This window comes from Pinus tabuliformis, chromosome J, assembly GCF_031772625.1.
Source record: "Pinus tabuliformis cultivar Carrire ecotype Pingquan chromosome J, CPIR1, whole genome shotgun sequence".
Lineage (NCBI taxonomy): Eukaryota > Viridiplantae > Streptophyta > Pinopsida > Pinales > Pinaceae > Pinus > Pinus tabuliformis.
Genome location: NC_142295.1, coordinates 1362827226 through 1362849458, shown reverse-complemented (window position 1 = coordinate 1362849458; position 22233 = coordinate 1362827226). Strand labels below are relative to the sequence as shown.

General features: G+C 35.7%; 1 pseudogene; it reads left to right on the top strand.

Moving 5' to 3' along the window:
• The first annotated feature begins 213 nt into the window (after window positions 1-213).
• Window positions 214-22233, top strand: part of LOC149232458 (folate synthesis bifunctional protein, mitochondrial-like) — an 82787-nt pseudogene continuing 60767 nt past the window's right edge.

The following is a 22233-nucleotide window of genomic DNA, read 5'->3' as shown; positions in this document are numbered from 1 at the left end:
TGTGTGTCGTATAGCCATGACTACCTCGCTGGAATATATCAATCTCACTGGAATGTCTCAGTCTTTGTGTTGTAGTCAGGCTGGTGACTGGAAATGCATATACAATTGGTCGGCTCACACTGGAACCAGGTCCTGTTTCGAGGCGGGGTGGATTCATCAACTGTCCAGGCCAATAAGCGTTCCTCAATTTAGACTCCCATTATTTTTGCAGAGATGGTTCTGAGCATTCTGGTATGTGTCGATGTCATCTAAGTTCGGTTCAAGCTCAAGGCCGACACTTATCAGATCATGACAACCGCCTGCAAGAGCAAGTCTACAACCACCTGCAGGAGCATGTCTACATCCAACGACATGCAAGTTTCCCAGAACCTGCAGTGAGATAAGATTCGCCGCATGCAGGTCTTCAGCTATGAGGAGCTCGGGAGAGCCACACTCGGTTCCAGAAAGATACTGAGGTAGGCTACTGAACCTACTCTTGTGTTTTCAGTAGGGTGATATCCGATGACCATGTCGTTGCTACGAAGTTCGCAATTGTGGCTATGGATGTGTAGAAATAATGTAAGGAATTTCATGATAAAGCTGACCTTGTCACGTCCAAACCACGCACACCTGCTGAATCCACTAAGGTACTGTGAGGAAAATGATGAGGGGTTACTGGTCTAAGAGTCCATGGACGATAGTATGCTGCATGAGCACCTGCATGGAAAGTCACTTTAATTTATCCTACCTCTTTACTCGAGCAAGTAGCGATGTCAGTTAATCAATGCGACCATTTAATACTAGGCAATAGGAGGAATATTATGAAGAACCCTATATATTTATTTTTTACATACAAATATATATGGATTATTTGAAATTATAATATATGTATAGTTGGAACAGGAAATTATTTTTAATTTAAAAAATATTATATTATTGAAAAAGTATAAATTTAATTTAGAAAAAGAAGTAAATGTTTTAAATAAATTTTTGAATATAAAAGTAATAGCAAAATGTATTTTGAGGTTTATATAATGTTAACATTTATTAATGAAAAATGAAAAATTGTTTTTGACACTAAGTGGTAATAATTCTCTATGAAATTAAAAAAACAAAGGTTATAGAAAACTTTTGAAAAAAATTAAAGTTGGACAATGAATATTTATTATAGCATAAAATTATATCATATTATAAGATTATAGTTTAATTTCAAATGAGATTTCTAAAACATATTCACATCATTGGTTAGCCACATAAAAATAATTAGAAGTACATTAAATTTAATAAATAGTCAAATAGCATAATCCAAAATGAGTAAAAATAAAATCATCATCCAAAAAATAAATAAAATTACAAATTTAAAAATAAGAAAACTTAGAAAAGCATATGTGCTTCATTCTTTTAATTATCAAAAAATTTGGTATGCATCTTTTATAGAGAAATTATCGATACATTTATTAGAATAAAAATTATTTAAATACTTATTTAGAATTATTCTTTGTGGTTGAGTGCAAATTAGTAATGGTATTCTTGTGGGTGAGTGTACACTAGTGATGGTTTCTCATGGCTCATTAGTGACAATGCAAACTTTGAGAAACAACAATTTGTTAACTTGGAGGAATGGTTAGGAGTAATTAGGAAATGAAAGATTAAAAAAAAAACCAAAACTTGTATTCAAAATTTTAAAGTGTGAGATTAATTCAAATGTTTAAAACTATTTTAATGGTAACATATTTTTTTTTAAGAGATATATATAATATATACATATATGTATGGTTGACATTAAAATGTTTTATTTAATATGGATATTAAAATATTTTATCTAATATGGGCATTACAACATTTCACTTATAAACTATATTACTTATATTAAAATTTCATATTGTATTTTAGTTATTAATATATTTTCAAATTCACATCAATATTACTAAGATTTTATAGTGGGATACTTTACTTTGATCAAAATTGAATATTTTTATTATCAATAATATTTTTTAAATGTTGCATTTCATTTCATATATATATATATATATATATATATATATATATATATATATATATATATATATATATATACACTTAAATGAATTACACATGTCTTTCTTTTTAGAAAATCACTCAATTATTTTACTTTTAATTCTTTCTTTCTTTGAGTATGTATATATATATATATATATATATATATATATATATATATATATATATATATATATATATATATATATATAAATTTGATATAAATTATGTTACTTAAGACAGATATGAAAATACGAAAATATTTTATTTATGATACTAAGAGTGAATACTTTGCACTATTAACCATTATTGGTTGCACTTTTACCCATTATTCAAGCTACTGGAGTGTAACCAAATCTGTATATTCATTTAACCAAATATGTATATCCATTTCTATTGGATTTTAATTAAAACTAATCAAGTATGTATACTCTAACCAACATTGTTTTTTATTTATAGTTATTTTATTTTTATTTTAAAATGAACACGTGCCAATTTCACAATGAGCGTTAATGAAATGACACATTTCTCTGGTACTAGGTATTACAAAGCCTTCCCTTATTGTAACTTTCTTAACATTATCCAACAACCCCATCTTTAAGAGTACAGGTCTTCCACACCTATTTTTTCAAAATTTATAATCTTTAATCTCTTAATCTCAAGTTTTTTTTTTTTTAAATGAATCTCATTTATCCTTGAATATTTTATTTAATATGGATATTAATTTTTTAATTTAGTATGGGCATTAAAACATTTCACATATAGAGTATATGGCTTATATTAAAATTCTATATTTTATTTAAGTGATTAATATATTTTCAAATACACATTAATATTACTTAAGATTTTATAATGGGATATTTTACTTGATCAAAATTGAATATTTTTCTGAGATTAATTCAAATGTTTAAAACTATTTTAATGGTAAAAAATTCATTTTTCAAGAGATTTAATATATTGTTCTTTTGGCAAGGTGCCCATCTGATCTTGATAAGCAGCTCAGGCTTCTTAAGGATTTTTGCTCTACCATGGGTATCACTGTTAACACTGACAAAAGAAAAGTTATGATTATCAAATCCAAGAACGTCACTTACGCTAATTTTATATATGACACTAATAACTTGGAGGAAGTGTATTCTTACAAGTACCTAGGAATTGATATTCATCATAAGCTCAACTGGAACCATGGCATTGAGAAAAGGATTAATGGGGGGTGGAAAGCTTATTTTGGTCTTGAAAATAATTGTAAAATAGCAAACCTCATAATGTGGGATAAAAAGAAGTTCCTCTTTGAAACTTTAGTCACTCCTGTTATCTTATATGGCTGTGAGGTTTGGGGTTGTAGCATCTCCAGAGAATCATGGAGAATGATTGAGCAAATCCAGAAGCGTTTTATAACTTATAACCTGAAAATTAAAAGTAATACACCCTATCCTATTCTCCTTATAGAAGCAGGTCTTTCCCCTATTGGGAGCCTAGCTATGCTTAGGTTTCTGTTGTACAAGCACAAACTCAATAACATAGACGATCATAGACTTCCTAAGCTAGCTTTAAATTCCAGCCAAAACCACCTAAGGATCAATCGAGGGTGGCATAAAGACACAAGGGCCTGGTTAAACTATTGGGAGATCAACGAAAATGATGCATTTCAAAACATAAATAACATTAAAGATATTGTTACTTCTAAGTTCAAAGAAAAAATGTGGTGTGAGAAAGATTTAGTGGCTAAAAGAAAATTAAGTTATTATAAGAAGGTCATCAACCCCACCCTAGAAGATCAAAAGTATCTCTCTATTTTAACTAGCTCAAAGAAGAAAATTAATATAGCAAAGATTAGAACGAATTCTCATGAGCTCCATAGTGAAACAGGTCATTGGGCAGTTCCTAAAACGCCATGGATGGAAAGGATCTGTCATATATGTGAGAATAGGAACATCGAGGATGAAAACCACATCCTCTTAGAATGCCCTGCGTACAACCACATTAGATCTTAGTTTCACAATCTTTGTTACAATATTGACCTTCCTATCCTTTTACAATGTCAAGATTATAGTGAGCTTGGGAGGCTTCTCTCCAAGCTTTTTGAGCATAGGAATAAAATCTTAAATCAAAATAAATAATTTGTTTCTTTAGGTCCGATAAACCATTGTTTGGTCTCAGTGGACGTTAACCATCATCATCATCATCATCATGATAATAATATATACATATATGTATAGTTGACATTAAATATTTTATTTAATATGGATATTAAAATATCTTATCTAATATGGCAATTAAAACATTTCATTTATGGACTATTTTGCGTATATTAAAATTTTATATTTTATTTAAGTTTTTAATATATTTTCGAATACATATTAATATTAATTTTTGGCAACCTCTTTCCTTATATCTTGCAAGTTATTTCAACAAGTAAAGTTGCCAAAATTTTGAGCAATACAAAGAACAAAAGACAAGGAATGTCATAATTTTTCGAGAAAGGAAAGATTTTTATTACAGAGGTTCAGATTGATTTTTTAACAAGATGATAGTAGATGCTAATGAACAACCTTTGTGGGTTGAACATGGAGCATCATTCCCATCATCTTCAAGCATAGATAATTCACATGAAGACTCGCTTCTTTTATAGAGGATTCAAACTTGGCTTTGGAGGAATTAGTCTGTGGGGTTCCCAGAAAGCTGGTAAGTCTTCTCCCTCATAATAAATTCATTTTTTTCATTAATTTCCCTTCCATGTGATTTTATTTGTTGGGCATTTGTATATTTTTTATAAGATAGGAACCACTTCCAAGTTTCATTAATGACCAGATAGTAATATCAAGATAAATTTCAAAATTAGAATCTAAGTAATAAAGCCTCTTCCACATGCAGGCTTATATCAAATTCATTCTCTATGCTAGAGCCTCTTGCAGTAGGGGCACACAAACACTCTTTCTGTATGTATGTACGTGCTAGAAATTGGCACTGAATTTCACCTGCACGTTAGGCAGCTGCTCTAAGCTAATGCAACTGGGCAAATAAACAATTTTCATGAATCCTTCATTGAAACAGTTGTCTCTGGGTCTATCTTTTGCATATTTGGGGTGGGTTTCTTCTTCTTTGGATTCCTTTGCATACTCATCAGCCTCTGAATCTTGCATTGAAGTTCACTCCCCAGTGGAGGTAGTGGTCATTGCTTTGGGCAGTAATGTTGTCAACAGAGTTGAAAATTTCAATAGGGCTTTGAGCATGATGGCGAAAGTTGGTGCCTATATTACAAAGCATGTAACTTATACGAGACCACACCTACATATGTACCTGATCAACCTTGCTTCCTTAAATCTGTAATAAGGGCAATCACAAAACTTGGTCTGCATGGTTTGTTGACAGTTCTAAAAGAAACTAAAAAGGGATTAGGCCAGACCGAGGGCATAAGTTATGGGCCCCGACCTATTGATTTGGATATTTTACTCTATGGAAAGCTCAATGTTTCATTGGATACCTCATTAGAATTTGTGGGAGTGACCCTTTTTTCCTGCTCCGCTTGTACACCTTATTGGATTGGTAGTTGACAATGACATTGTTGCCTGTTGGCACGCCTTGCCGGGAAGAAATGGCGACATAATTGAGGCATGGGAGAAACTTGGAGGGGAAGACCTTATGGGATGAGAGGGAATGAAGAGATTTTTTCCCATTGGAAATGAGTTATTGGATTGGTCAAGAAAAACTCATGTCATGGGTGTTTTAAATTTAACACCAAATAGTTTTAGTGATGGAGGATGGTACACGTATGTAGAGAATGCAGTTGATCAGGTTAAACGGATAATATCTAAAGGAGTCGATATGATTGACGTTGGAGCACAGTTAACTAGGCCAACATCATTAAGCATTTCAACAGAGGAGGAATTGTCTTGGCTTTTGCCAGTTTTAGAAGCAGTGGTGTAGATTCTTGAAGCTGAAGGTAAAATCCTATCAGTAGATACTTTCAATGCTAAAGTTGCATCTGAGGCAGTAAGAAATGGAGCTCATGTTGTGAACGATATATCTGGAGGTCGTTTGGATCCCAACATGTTTTCTACAGTTGTAGATCTCGTTGTCCCTTATATCTTAATGCATATGAGGGGGGAACCATCAACAATACAGAACAATGAAAATACAACCTATGGGGATGTATGTAAAGAAGTTGCTAATGAGTTATGGTTACAGATAAAGAATGCAGAATCGTTTGGTATACCTGCATGGAGAATTATAACAGACCCTGGTATTGGTTTCTCTAAGATGCTTGAGCAGAACTTGGAACTTCTTAGGGGTCTATCAGCTGTTCGACAAGGACTTGTAGCCAACAGTGTGGCTGCTTCTCATGGGCCTATTTTAGTTAGACCCTTCGAAAAAAGTTTTTGGAGAAAATTATTACTACTCCCTACATTGGTAAGGAGAGCCAACATATTTGTCTTCAATCCTATTTCAAGAGGCTCTGCATATTTTTTGAAAATGTCAACCTTGCTTGAACTCTAAACTGCTAGTCCTGATCCGAAACCTATGAATTTACCCAATCTCTTTGAAGTTGCACGACATTGTCATTCCATGAAGGGAGATGCCTGTCAATCTTATGACATCAAAAATGCTTCTACCAGCCTATTTGACCATCCAGCCAGCTGTCTCTAAAGATAAACACTTTCCAAAGATAAAAGCATTCAAGACTTTGTTGGTTATAGTCTTGAAATTGTCATAGTTTTGATTTAATTTTGAGTTTGAAATTGATGTCGTTGTGTCTCATATCACCATATATTGCACATGATTAATGTTTAATCTGTTCTGAAGAGGCATTTGCAATATTGAGTTGTTTTTTCATTTCACGATCGATGAAGGCCTTAAAATTTTTATTGACATTGTCATGTGTTATCCTTTCCTTAAAGAACATATTTCGAACTCATCAATACTGCTTGTCCAGAAGTGCTAAATGAGGAAAGAATTTGGCAAAGTCCCAGTGCCTCTGCACAACAATATCTTTTAATTTGACATACCCTGGAAGTCTAACTGATAGAATCTGGGGCACGTTTCTAGATATGTTCCAAACAAGATTTTCTTTTGTTTAAGATTTGGTCTTTGGATGTTTGGTACTTGCCATTTGTAGTTATTGAATTACTCATATCCTAAGTATTCAAGAGCAACTGGATAGCACTTGAATGGAAAGATTTAGTTAACTAGTCATAGTTGCATGTTTCAAGGAAGATTTAAAGGATATTTTGGGTTTCTAATTCATCTGAAATTGTGCATTGGTAAATATATTAATATTTGGAATTCTTATTGGTACATTCCATTCTTATTTTTTAAACATTTCATATCCTAAAAATTTAAGAGCAATTGGATACCGCTCATCATTTTAAAAACTAGAAATGGGTTTTGAAAATGTCACCTATCTAACAATGATTTAAACTAGAACTTGAAGGGTTTTTCTACTAGTCTATTATTTGGGCCTATCTCACCAACTGGTTTGGCTGGTTTCTACTTTAGATTAGACGATTTTTAAACTATGATACTGCTTGAATAGGAAAGTTCAGTGATCAGTAATATTTGCATGCTTGGAGGCATATTGTGAGGGAATTTTTGGATTTTCAATGTGTCTGAAACTGTCGATTTCTAAACATAATTTAATTTATTTCAAAACTCCACATGAAAAACTGTGGAAATCTGCATTCTCAAATATTTGAAATTGTTGCTTGTAAGCAGATAAGCATTTTTATTGTAAAGCACTAAGCATTACTTTTAAACTATATCTATATATATTATGTGGGGCAATGCATTGCTATTATCATCATTTACTGTTCATAACTAATCAGAGGGATATACACACCATATGTATGCAGTTTGCTCCACTTATAGATATAAGACTCAAAGTGGAGCAAATTGCATATATATGGCGTGTATATCCCTTTGATTAGTTACGAATACTAGATGATGATAATAGAAATGAATTGCCCCACAACATATCTATAATTTATGTAAGGATATTACTTAGGAGATGCTCCTAGATAATGCATTCTCTTGCTCACAAGTCATTGTTAAATATTTTCTCCAATTTTGGGATTGGTTTTTTAGGTTCTTAAATTTTCTGATATGGTAGGTGGTGAAAGATTCGATCCATCATTTTTTGGGTATGCATATGGAGTTGTATAGGAGCACATTGTTAATGATGATGCATTATGATCAAAGGAGGTAAGTGTTCAAGATCCAAGCCTCATCTACAAATTCTGACTATAGACACATTAATGATTCCTGCAAAGACAAGAGAGATCTATGTAATCTCTTCTCATTGTTTTCAATAGCACAAAGAGACTCGTCAAGGAGGAAAGGGAAGCCCTATATTGAATTTCACACCATAATAAGGACAACAGTCAACAAATGAAGAACACTAGGCTAGGGCACAATCATTAAAATTTTATTGAGTGGTAGCATTAATGCTTTGGGCAGTTTTGGTGGTGCTTAGAAAGTCATGATATAAGAAGGCAATTAAGCAATCAAGAAAACTAGTGAGAAAATCTACTTTGATCGACATATCATCATAATTACTTGTCAATGGAAAGTGTGTATCTCAAGCAATGAAACTGGGTTCACTTCATCTTCCATAGTACCACTCATTTGCTTTAGAGGAGATAGAAGAAGCAACAAACAACTTTGATGTGTTCTTATCGGTGAAGGCTCCAAGATTTGTTAGAGTTTCAATTGAATATTATGAATTTTGGTCACAAAATCATCTTCTTTTCTTTAGAGTATCAGTTTTTGGCAACCTCTGTCCTTATATCTTGCAATTTATTTCAACAAGTAAAGTTGCCAAAATTTTGAGCAATACAAAGAACAGAAAACAAGGAATGCGAAGTGCCCGAGGAAAGCATAATTTTTATAGAAAGGGAAGATTTTTAATACAGAGATTCAGATTGATAGATTAAATTATGGATATTGGGGGTAGAGTGGATGCAATGGGTTTGGCATCTAAAATATGGAAGTTGGGTTGTGTTATATTCTTTCCACGACTAGCCCACGTAGTTAACTGGGGGGTTAGAGGGGGGCCGGAGCCCCCTTCATTCACTCGATTGTGTAGCTGGGGGGGGGGGGGATCTTAGGGGGTTTGAGGCATAACTGTAATCCCACTTTATGGGGTCTAGGGTAGCACCCCGGAAATTTTTTATTTTAGACCCTATTTTAGGATGGGCAAACCCACCTATGGTTTTGTGCATGATTTTCGCACATGTTTTTTTGGACGCGATGGTTTTCCATCAATGGTAATTGATGTGGTGGTTTTTGGTCCATGGTATTGGATGCTTTAGCATGTATAGATATGTATTATAAAATTGAAAGGAAAATAATGAAAAATCATGATGGTAGTCCCAGTTTTGGGATCCAAGGGGAAATCTCTGTGTATATGTGTTTTATGTGTTATGCTCTCGCATTGTTTATTTTCTATATTTTAGAATTCATATGAAGGTAATTTGTGTATGGGCTTAAAACCTACATTTGGTATCAGAGTAGTTTTGGCTTCAAGGGTATGCCTTTGTTGCTGAGGGGTTTCACTCGGGCCTGTGGTAGACCCTGTTCAATGGGAGATCTGCGAGATCGATTCTAGTGGTGAAAGAAGATGGCAAGCAATGGAAAGATAGAGATCGAGAAATTTAATGGTTATAGTTTTGAGTTATGGAAACACAAGATGGAGGATCTGTTGGTGGATAAAGATCAGTGGATCGCGGTAAATCCGGGTATTAAACCAACGGGAGTGTCCCACAAAGAATAGAAGAAGTTGGATCAGAAGGCAAAGAGCACAGTACGATTGTGTGTCTTATATTCAATATTGTTGAATGTATCAGGGGAAGCTACAACGAAGGCTTTGTGGAACAACTTAGGGACTTTGTACCAAACTAAGTCTCTGGTGAATAAACTGTTCCTGTGGAAAAAGCTATATAACCTGAGGATGAAATATGGAGACTCGGTGACAGAGCATCTGAACACATTTAGTACTGTGGTAAGTAAGTTAGCATCTGTTGATATTAAAATTTCAGATGAAGATAAGTGCATCAGTTTGTTGTGTTCTCTACCATATTTGTGGGATAGTCTGGTTATAGCAATAGGTAGCAATGAAACTGCCTTGTAGTTGATGAAATAGTCTCATCCTTGCTGATGGAGTAGATGAGATGGAAAAATATGGAGAGCCAGAATGGTGATGCCTTGTCTGTACAAGGATGGTCCCAGAATAGGAAAAAAAATAAGTCATCGAGTGGGAGATCTAAATCTCTAGGAAAACCTGTAAAGGTGGTGTGCTAGAAATGTGGAAAGGAAGGGCACTTCAAAAGGGCCTATAAATCTAAAGCTTCTGATAAAGGAAAGGGATCTGATGATGCTCCTTCTGTAGAGGCAAAAACCATCTCAAATGAAGGTGGGGATGTGTACTTGGCTTGTTCAAGTACACATGTAGATCATGAGGCATGGTTGATTGACTCGGTAGCATCCTTTCACTTCACTCCCCATAGAGAGTGGTTCTGCAAGTATGAGAAATACAATGGTGGTGATGTCTTCCTAGGGGATGATAGGAAGGCTAGAATCATTGGTCGCGAAAAAGTAAAGTTGAAGTTGCAAGGTGGAAGGGTTAGAACACTTCTGGGTGTTCTACATATTCTTGCATTGGCTAGAAGTCTGATTTCTCTAAGCAAGTTGGATGATACAGGTTTAAAGACAGTGTTCGAGAAAGATACCTGCAAGATGGTTCGGGGAGCACTGGTATTGATGCAGGGAGTTCGGATAGGAACTTTGTACAAGCTACAAGGTAGCACTATTGTTGATGGGTGCAATATTTCTGTGGTTCCTGAAAGTGGAGCAGAAAATCTAGTGGTCTCTGGAGAGAAGACCATGTTGTGGCATGAAAGGCTTGGACATATTGGAGATAAGGACCTTTGAATACTTCATGGTAAAGGTATGGTAGAAGGTATGAGTAATAGCTCTCTGGATTTTGATTTCTCTGAAAATTGTGTATATGGGAAGCAGAATCGGGTGAGTTTCCCCTCTGGTAGTAAGAGGGAAAAATAGATATTAGAGCTTGTGCACAGTGATGTTTTTGGACCTGTGAAGGTTACATCACTGGGTAAGTCTGTGTACTATGCATCATTTATAAATGACTTCTCAAGGAATACATGGATATATTTCCTTAAGAAGAAATCTAAAGTCTTTGACAGGTTTAAAGAATTTAAGGCTTTGGTGGAAAAGCAGACAGAGAAGAAGATAAAGGTGCTGAGGACAGATAATGGTGGAGAGTTTTGCAGCAAGGAATTTGAAGAATTCTGTAAGAAGTGTGGTATAGCATGGCAGAAGACTACTTCATATAAACCTTAGCAAAATGGAGTTGCAGAAAGAATGAACAAGACGTTGATGGAAAGGGCAAGAAGCATGCTCAGTGGTGTCGGGTTAGGACATGAATTTTGGGTAGAGGTGGTCGATACTGAATGTTACTTGGTCAACAGGTCACCTTCATCAACATTGGAGGATAAGACTCCACAAGAGGTATGGACTGGTAACAAACCCTCTCTTTCACATATGAGGGTATTTGGATGTGATTCATATGTACATGTTCCAAAGGAGAAATGAACAAAGTTGGATAGTAAATCTGAAAAGCGCAACTTTATTGGGTATAATGATGGTTCAAAGGGTTATAAGCTTTGGAACCTGTTATCACTGAGATTTTCCTTGCAGTTGTTAGAAGAAGGAAAGAGGTCCAAGATAACCACAAACCAATCTTTTAAGTACAGAATCTAGCCAATCTGTACTCAGAGAGGGCTCTCTGTTTATAATTTAGCTTTGTTTGAGGGATATTAGGCTAGTTATGAAAGCTTGGGGGTTTTGATTTTGTTTGGTGGTGGATTTTAGGAGCAGATGGATAGAACAAGGTATTTCATGCCATTAGGCTATGGAGTCAACTGAGGATGGCTTAATTGGATCGGGTTGATTTAACAAAGGAGGCTTTCATAGGGCAAGATAGATAAACAAAAGACAAATGATAGCTTAAAAGGGTGAACTGGTCTTGAAAAGGAGGAAGGGCAATTAAGAATCCTTCAACGAAGTTAAAGATGAGGGAAAGTGGGTGCTCATTAACAAAAAGCAATTAAGAATTCTTTGTTAAATGATCACAATGGTAAACTAAAAAGCAGGGAGCAATTAAGAATTCCCTACCTATGATAGCTTGGAAGAAAACATTAAGAATATAAACGATTTTAAAGACAAAATGTAGTAAAGATCTTTATGAAATATAATTTTTTGTTTATCATTCAGATATGAAACACATATGAATATTTAAACAATAAAACTGTAAAAACATAAGATATAGAATACTTATTTATTTCCCGTTTGACACGGGTATCCTATAAAAGTCCTTTTCTTTATTACTTTGTCCAACCAACCATACAATAGTTGTTCAATAGCACTTCTATTCCAAAATAAAGTGTCTACAGAAATGTCTAAGAATCCACACGTAGTACTTCGAATAAGGAAGTACTTATACAAAAGTTACATCAAAATATCTTCTAACTAAGAGAGATATATTCTAGGAAGACTAAATATCTTTCACATGAATGTAGAGACAGATGGTCTTGAAAGTAGAAACTGAATGTGAACTGCTTGTTTGCTGTCCCTGTTTTTGTTCAAGAAGCTGGAGGCAGGTTCTATGAATATGCATCTTGCTATCTTGCTTGTAATTCTATGCTAACTGATTGATTTTGGCTTTTCACTAATACTCTTTTGCCTGTGACTGATACCCTTCACATGTTTTACCATCATTCATCCTTTTTTACCAAAATTGACTATGGTAAATACTTCAATTTACTTCACTTTTACCATGGTAAATCATAAGATGCCTGTCATGTTGGACCACCAATGATCTCTCAGTATTCTTGTCCTTGTCAATTTTCTGAAGATTTCATCTACTTCTGTGTATTTTACAAAATTTGGTTGCACTGGAAACAAGTGCCTGACTTCATGCTCAATATAAAAAAGGTTCTACAAACTATCATAGAGAACTCCCCCTGTGGGCAATGCCTTGGGTGCAGATGAACTAGTAGATGAACTAGCTTGACTGTTAGCTTGCTAATATAATTTGTTGATATAATCATCCTACCTCATTAGCTTGTCATTGATGACTAAAGGACTTGGAAGTCCTTTATTTTATAAGATGCCAAATTTCCCCATAAATTCATCTATGTCTTCCTCAATATTTTGACATTTGCGTTCCAGGCCTTACATTAGACTCCTTTTGGTCAATACTTTCTTTATTTCGAGGATGGTACCAGTTCTATCCCCATTGTTTAGCTATTCCAATTGATACCTATTTCTATTGTTTAGAAAGTTTATTAATCTGATAGCTTCTTTAGGCTTCCCTCCTAGTTCTTCCTTGGTTTTTCCAATCTCTTGAAGAGTAGCTTTCACTAAGTCAATTTGTTTAATAATGATTTGAATTGATGACCAAATATCATTGATTGATTCAATGATATTGGTCCATAATATCTTTCTAATATCAGTAAAAGGCTTTTCAAATGTAAGATCTTTCTCCAGTGTTTTAACCTGTTGAGTCAAGCCTTTGTTTTTTCTCACTTCTTTGGCAAAATTGAATTTTGCCACATCATAATTTTGCTCTAAAGTAATGAATTTCTCTTTTACCTTTTACAGTTTAGAGACTTGTAGCTTCATTTCCTCCATGGACTTGATCAACTCCTCTGTGCTCTGATTTGATGTTCCTACCTATGATGTACATGTACCTATCACTTCTATAGTTTCAGTTGTTGCCAAAGAGACATTTGGTGCTAGAGCAGTTGCCAATGTAGAAGGGACTGCTGTAGAAACCACTGGCACTACATTTTGAGGATGAGAGGTTGAATCACTTTGCCTACTTTGTGGTGTTTTCTCTAATTCTTGCTCTGTCTCTTTTAGTTTCTCATTTAGCTTAAGGGCCAAGTCCATAAGCTCTTCTTCATTCTTCTTCTTAATCACTTCAGCAGTCTGCAGGTGTATGAGTGCTAGCAATTTCAACTGCTTTCTCAGTGCAGCTATATCTTCATTCTTTTTCTTTATTAGGCTCTCTACAACTTTGATATCCTTTGGATTATGGTCCAACTCAATAATCAAATCCTCCAATGTTTCAATTATGTTGTCCTTTGCCTTTGAGGAGGCCTTTTCTAGTTGCAATTGGGAAGTAGTGTTGTTCAGTGAATTTTCCAACCTATGTGCCATCATTGCCTTGCTTTTCAGTGTAGAATAAACCATCTCCCCTATTTGTTTATGCAGTTCTATATGATCTATGGGGTGGATATCTTTAGCTAAGACCTCAAAATCAGTTTTGAGGTAGTCTACAATTGACCTGGGCTGCTGTATTGTGGGCTTTAGAAAGCTCATCTGCATTTTTCCTTCTTTGATGTCATAAGCTGACATCAATCTGGTTTGATTGGTTGGGGCCATCTTCAAGTATTGAGTATAGGCTTGGGCCTTTAGCTGCTCATTTTTGGCCTTTATCTCCTTGAATTTTCCTTTTATTTCTATGAACTTCTCAGATTAAGATTTGAAAGATGAAACTTCGGCACTCTGCTGTCTTTCAAGCTCTTGTCTTTGTGAACTGGAAGGTGTCCCACCTATTGGGAATGTATGTAGACTATCCCCACCTTCTTTCCTCAAACTCCTTGTTGTTTCTTCAAAGAATTGTTCCTCTGAATATGGATTTAGCCTGTGCCTCTTAGCACCACGCTGGTCTGAAGGACCACTAGCAGGGGTAGCTACCTTCCTATCTCTTTTCAACTTATTTTCCTCATTCAGAGGAGTCTTCAAAACCGGGGGATTTCCCATATTAACTTGGGTTGGATGAGGCTATGGTGGAGCCTGTTCTTCAGAGATTTCAGGCTACTCTGACATCTCTGGTTGTTCTTACGCTAGAGTACTTGTTCCTTGATCTTGTTCCTATGGTGGTTCTGCTAGGGGTGCACTAGTTTCCTGTGTGTGCCTTTGAGAAGTCTCTGCTGCAGAGGCACTAGGCTCTGGTGTTGGCTTTTGAGTAGATTCAACTGGTACCTATTCACAAGAGTCTAGGTCAAGTCTCTTTTCTAAGTCTTTCATCACATTTTCTACCTCAACTTGATCACTATCCATTTCAACTAGAGTTCCTTCCCTCCATTCATCCATATTTGCATACTGCTCTATTTCAAGGATTTTGTGATGGATATATGGTGATAGCTTATGTTTCATTCTCCTATCACAAATGTAACCTTGTGGATCATATCTCCAAGCAAAGCTTTTCTTTATTCTCATACTTTCTAGGATTTCTTCTGCTGTTTTGCCTGCTTCTCTATTGTTGCAGACAAATGGGCCTAAGTGGTCTTTAATTCTCAATTGTGCTTTCTTCCTGGCCTTGGTGAAATGAGTTTGATCATAGTTTAACATTTGTCTATAATATTCCAAGGCAAAAAACCTCATAGGGACATACTTTGGCAGTTTGAACGGAGGGAGTTCACAACGAGAAATTCGAATTTCTGTGTGATTATGGTATAAGTACTAGTCACCTATTTTGTACTGTTTTGAGAGTTGAAGGATTCTTTTGATTTGATCATTAATCCTAGGACGGGGACTTCCTGTTAGCATGGTGGTCACAGGGTAAACAAATTGGTCAATTAATTCATTATATGAATATGGATAAGTATCGTGGAAGATAGAAGTCCAAAAAATGAATAATCTAGAATTACCCTTTGTATCAAGTTTATTGACAGAGAATGGAAACTTGTGAGACTGATAGTAAAGGAAAAGGTGAAATATGACTGTAGAATACTTGAACACCTTTTCATTTTCTAACCTCATGAATCAATCATGGATTTTCTCAGCAATGAAAGCAACATAGTTATACTTGACAGCAAGAGGCTGACCAGGGGTAAAAATGGACATTAAAACTAGATTCAATTCATCCACATATTCACTTGTATTGAAACCCATGACTACAGCTACCATATTGACTATATTTTTGCCTATCTGTGTGAAGAAAGATGACACATAAGGAGGAGGATCTTTGGGTTGATGTTGTTTATCCATAAAAGTCTAGCAAAGGTGACTGACTTCAAACTGGGACAATTTAGATGATTTCTCTAGTAATTCTCCAAGGGAAATGGGGGTGAGGTCTTGACTGAGCTGAAATAGAAGTCTTTCATTGATTGAATCTACAGTAATTGTGAAGAGAATAGTTTGATTGGGCGACATTATTTCTCTGAGGGTGGGATTATAATTGGCGTGACATTGATCGATAATGTTAGGGAAAATGCGCACAGAGGGGAGCATGTACGTTGTGAGATTTGATTCCCAAAGTCCTATGGGATTAGTGCCATTCAGGGAATTTTCCTGGCATTGACAAAATACATTGAAGGAGCTTTCTTGAGTTACAAGGTCTTTTATTTGAAAATCTTTATCTGCTAAGGGCAGATAATCCAAATCTCTGTGAGGGGTAGTGATAGGGGTTATACTGAGGGCCACAGGGGTTTCCATTCTGGTTCTTGTGGATTCAGATAGGAAAATGGGGTTTTTAAGTGCATTTGGTGAAAGCAGAGGGTCTTGGGAGTCTTCAATTCTAAATTTCGTAATTGAATTATAGTGAATTTTCGGTTTTTTCAAAGTAATTGTAGAGGAAATCAAGTATTTACGGGGTTTATGGAAGGAAACTGGTAAGTACCTATTTTTCAGTGACAAGAAATGGAGAGTAGGTTCACTGGGTGCAAATGGTGGACTGAAGCGATGTCAGACTGCAAGTTTCAGGGCCGTTGACGATCAATATACGAGTTGGCCGACTTCAACGTTCAAGTTGCATGCATGCACTTTTAGAATAAGGATGAAAAATTGTTTTGATTTTGTTTTTATGCAAATTCAAAGCTTTTGTAGGTTCAGGATTTGGACAAATGGCATCAACGAGGAGATGATTTGACATTTTGTTCTTAGTGGGAGGTGGTAAGCGGGTTTCATCACACCACTGGTGGAAGGTAAGTGGAATTTGGGTGAGACCGTGCTATTCCATATGTTGCTCGACATGTAGCAATGGTGCTATTCACGAAACTACTCGCCATCGCACGCTAAATGTCGACCAGGGAGGCCCATGCGATATGCACGATGACCATCAGATCTGCGGGATCCGATTGGACAGTTGTTGGGAGGTGGAGTGGTGGAAGGTTAACGGAGGGCAGACCCAATATTGATTAAAGTGTTAATCATATTAGGGGTAAAGTGATTGGTCTGAAAAGTTATTAATTAATTGTGAGGATTAATTAATCCTTGTTTTAGCATGGCGGGGGTCAGGTTCTTAATTAACCACGGATTGGTCAATTAATTCTGTTTATGGACTTTATTATGGTTATATTTAACCGCTGGATGGAATATGTAATATTTGGGATATATATATTAATACGGGCATGGGTAGTATGTTTTCAGGAAATAAATAATATTATTAATTAGTGGTTAATATGAATTTATGGAATGTGAAATGTGCGCTAAGTTTAAAACATTCTCATCAGACACATTTAAAACATAGGTTAACACAATATAAGGGTTTATATGGAGAGTATTTTATTTTCCCTAAGTAAAATAGAATTTTAATTAGGAAAAGTTTTATTAGGGGAATGAATAACTTATGAAGGGGGGTGAATATTGATGAAGGGGCTTAAGAACTTAGGAATTATAAATTATTGGGCCAAGGGTCTGGTCCCTCCAAAAGTCAGAGAAATGCTTTGAGCCCCTCTAACTTTGATAATTACCTTTAGTACTTAGGAAATTATTGAAGACTTTTAGGGGAATGAGTAGGGAAGTTAATTATTTTGACTTTGAATGTTGAAGTGGCTTTCCATGTGATACATGCCTTTGCTTAGTGATGAAAGTAAAAGATTCAAACATTTAAACTTATGATTCACCACATATTTACTCTACAACCATCATCTACTTACACTAGGACCTACTTTACCCTAGCATTTTCACTTCTTTATTAGCATGCACTTAGACTGGCAAACCCTTATCAAACTTTCCTTTTCTTTTACATAGTGATACCTATCTAAATCTACACTTATTACATCCAAGGGCTTAGATTAAACTATTGAAATCCTTTTATTCACTCTACTTATCTTCTTATTTGCCAAGATTAAACTGTTTGTTCAGATCTTTATTCTCTATTTCTATAACATGAAATTGAAAATATGAACTAGTAAAGCTTAAACTATTTGACTATTCATGAATTGTGGCATAGGTGACAAGCTGCACACAATTTTTATTATACAAAAGTAACAAGTAGCGGCATTTAGACTTGCACACTTTCCTAGTCTTTTCTTTTTGTTGCGGTTCATTTTCTTTCATTTTTTGATCTCTTTTTTATTCTTTTCACCCTTTTATTCTTTTTCTAGGGTATACCCTGTTCACATTTTCTAATTTTTTGATTTTTCTACAAATGTGGAAAACCTTTGCAACAAATAAAGGTATGAACATATTTCAGAGTTAAACCAAGTCAATCATGATATATGACACATATTGGTATAGGGGCATAACAGAACCCAGTCACACGGAAGGTTGTGTACAACCGAGATGTGGTGTTCAAAGAGGTAAAAGATGTTATTAAACATGAAGTCCAACCAAAGGAACCTAAGAAGATAGAGTTTGAGATTAAGGACTAAGAATCAGACTCTACAACGGAGTAGGAATCAAAATATGAAGAGCCACAAACTTTGGGTGTGAGAAGATTAGTTCGAGAAAGAAGGAAACCAGAAAGGTATAGTCCATCTGCTTTCTATTGAAATTTTGCTTCATCTATTACTGACAATGATCCCAGAACTGTGAAGGAAGTAGTAGACTCAGAGAATGGAAACCTTTGGAAAGAGGCCATGGTTGATGAAAGGGCATCTTTACACAAAAATGCGGCTTGGGATCTGGTGGAGTTTCCGGCTGGAAGGAAACCCATTGGTAGCAAATTAGTGTTCAAGAAGAAGATAAATGTAGAGGGAAAGGTGGAGAAATACAAAGCTCAGTTGGTAGCAAAAGGTTATTCCCAGATGTTGGGAATTGATTTTGGTGATATTTTTTCTCCTGTTGCCAAGGTAACTTCTATTAGATTACTTTCATCTGTTGCTGCTACTTTTGATTTTTAGGTAGAACAGATGGATGTGAAGACAACATTTATTCACGGGGATCTAGAAGAAGAAATATACATGACGCAACCTAAAGGCTTTGTGGTGAAGGGTAAGAAAGAATTGGTATGCAAGTTAAAGAAGTCTCTATATGGGTTAAAATAGTCACCAAGGATGTGTTATCAGAAATTTGATACATTTATATGGGGACTTGGCTTCACCAAAAGCAAAGCAAATCATTGTGTGTATTTTAAATTAATCGGTGACCATGTTATTTATCTGGTCTTGTATGTGGATGATATGTTGCTAGTTGGAAATGACAAAGAAATTATCCAGGATTTGAAGATCCAATTGTCCTTCAAATTCGACATGAAAGATCTTGGTGCTGTAAACTATATTTTGGGCATGGAAATTGAAAGAGATATAGCAAAGAGGAAGCTCTGGTTAAACCAAAGGAAGTATTTTGAGACAATACTGCAGAGGTTTGCTATGCAGGATAGTAAACCGGTGGAGGTTCCTATTCCTGTAGGTGTGAGGGTATCTGTTGAATAGTGTCCCAAGACACAAGAAGAGGAAGAGGACATGTCTCGTGTTCCATATGCAAGTGCAGTCAGTAGCCTGATGTATTTAATGGTCTATACTAGACCAGGCATTGCACATGCAGTGGGAGTATTCAGCAGGTTTACGTCAAAACCAGGGAAGGAGCACTCGACAGCAGTGAAGCGGGCTTTTAGGTATTTGCATGGCACTAGTGATTATGGTTTGTGCTACCAAGGAAGATCATGATTGGATAGAACATTGGATATTCATGGCTTTGTTGATGCAGACTAGGCTGGAGATCTAGATCAGAGAAGATCTACAAGTGGGTATGTGTTTAACCTATTTGGAGGTGGAGTCAGTTGGATGAGTAAGAAACAATCTGTAGTGGCACTATCAACTACAGAGGTAGAATACATGACAACCACTCATGCAAGCAAGGAAGCAGTTTGGTTGCATAGATTGTGTTCAAGTATGGGGTTAATACAGGGAGATATAAGGATAGGTTGTGACAGCCAAAGTACAATTTCCTTGGCAAAGAACCCCGCATATCATTCAAAGACAAAGCACATTGATGTTCAGTATCACTTTGTGAGGGATATGATAGAAGACAAAAAGGTGTTGCTGGTAAAGGTGGACACTTTGAAGGATACTATAGATGCATTGACAAAATCTGTGAGCTCTGAGAAGTTCTCTTGGTGTAGAGAGACAATGGGCATTTCAGGGCTAGAAAAATGACTAAGGAGTCTTGTGGCCCCATGTGGAAAGAAAACAATAAGTGAGAGAATGTTGGGTTGTGTTATATTCTTTCCACGACTAGCCCACGTAGTTAACTGCGGGGGTTAGAAGGGGGGCAAAGCCCCCTTCATTGCACTGATTGTGTAGCGCGGGGGGTGTCACAGGGGGTTTGAGGCATACCCGTAACCCCACTTTATGGGGTCCAGGTTAGCGCCCCAGAAAATTTTGGTTTTGGACCCTATGTTAGGATGGGCAGACCCACCTATGGTTTTGTGCATGATTTTTGCACATGTTTTTTGGACGCGATGGTTTTCTGTCCATGGTATTGGACGCGATGGTTTTCGGTCCATGGTATTGGATGCTTTAGCATGTATAAATATGTATTATAACATTGAAAGGAAAATAAAGAAAAATCAACTTGGTAGTCCCAGTTTTTGGATCCAGGGGTAAATCTCTGTGTATATGTGTTTTATGTGTTATGCTCTGGCATTGTTTATTTTCTGTGTTTTATAATTCGTATGCAGGTAATTTCTGTATGGGGTTAAAACCTACAATGGAAACTTGCAATGAAACTAGGTCCACTTCGTCTTCCACAGTACCGCTCATTTGCTTTAGAGGAGATAGAAGAAGCAACAAACAACTTTGATGTGTTCTTATGGGTGAAGGCTCCAAGATTTGTTAGAGTTTCAATTGAATATTATGAATTTTAGTGACAAAATTGTGTTGTTTTCTTCAGAGTATTAGTTTTTGGAAACCTCTATCCTTATATTTTGAAAGTTATTTCAACAAGGAAAGTTACCAAAATTCTAAGCAATACAAAGAACAGAAAACAAGGAATGTCAAGTGCCCAAGGAAAGCATAATATTTGGAGAAAGGAAAGATTTTTAATACAAAGATTCAGATTCATATATTAAATTATGTATATTGGGGTCACAGTGGATGCGATGGGTTTGGCATCTAAAGCTATGGAAACTTGGGTGTTTTTTTAACAAGCTGACAGTAGATGCTAACGAATAACCTTTGTGGGTTGAAAGTGCACCACTATTCCCATCATTTTCAAGCATAGATAATTCAGATGAAGACTCAAATAGAAATGTGTGTTTGAGACATGGAATTCCATCAGAAAATGGCACGTTATTGTACTTTGCAATAGAGGATGGATCACTTTTAGATCTCTCATAATTGCATCATCTTAAGTGGATAAACCATGGTTGACATCATGGTGATATTGCGGGTATTGCTAATGTTGGGACCTTGCAATTATAGGTAACATGCATTGTGAGCATAATTGGAGAGTTGTATGAATTTGACATGAAGTTAAGGCCATCATGGAAGAAACATATTTAGGGTAAACCATGAACAAAAAATATTTCTCTGGTACCATCTAGAGGTTGTACTTTGCATAGTTTGGTTGGAGAAAGTTCAGGGTCACTTTTCTCCTTAGCAAGGATGGTTTGCTATTAGAGAGATAGTTATTCCAAAGAAAGTGGAAGTGGTTTATGCATATGACACCTAATGATGTTTCTTTTAGTGTGTTGGGGCCTACTTTTATAAATGAAACATTTGGTGCAAAGAAATCCTCAATACTTTTCACCACCAAAATAGGGTCAACATATGAGTACCAACTTACAAAATTATCAAGCGCAGTAAGTGGAGAAGGAATATCGGAGAAACAGATAAATCACGGATATCCATAAGATGCTAAAGTTGTAAGATTTATTTCCAGAGTGTTGCTTCAAGCTAGAAGGCCCTTATTTTTGCTTTCGATATGGTCAACTAGAGGAGCTTCCTTTGTTAGGTATTTTTGGGGAATATGTTGGTCTGTATATGC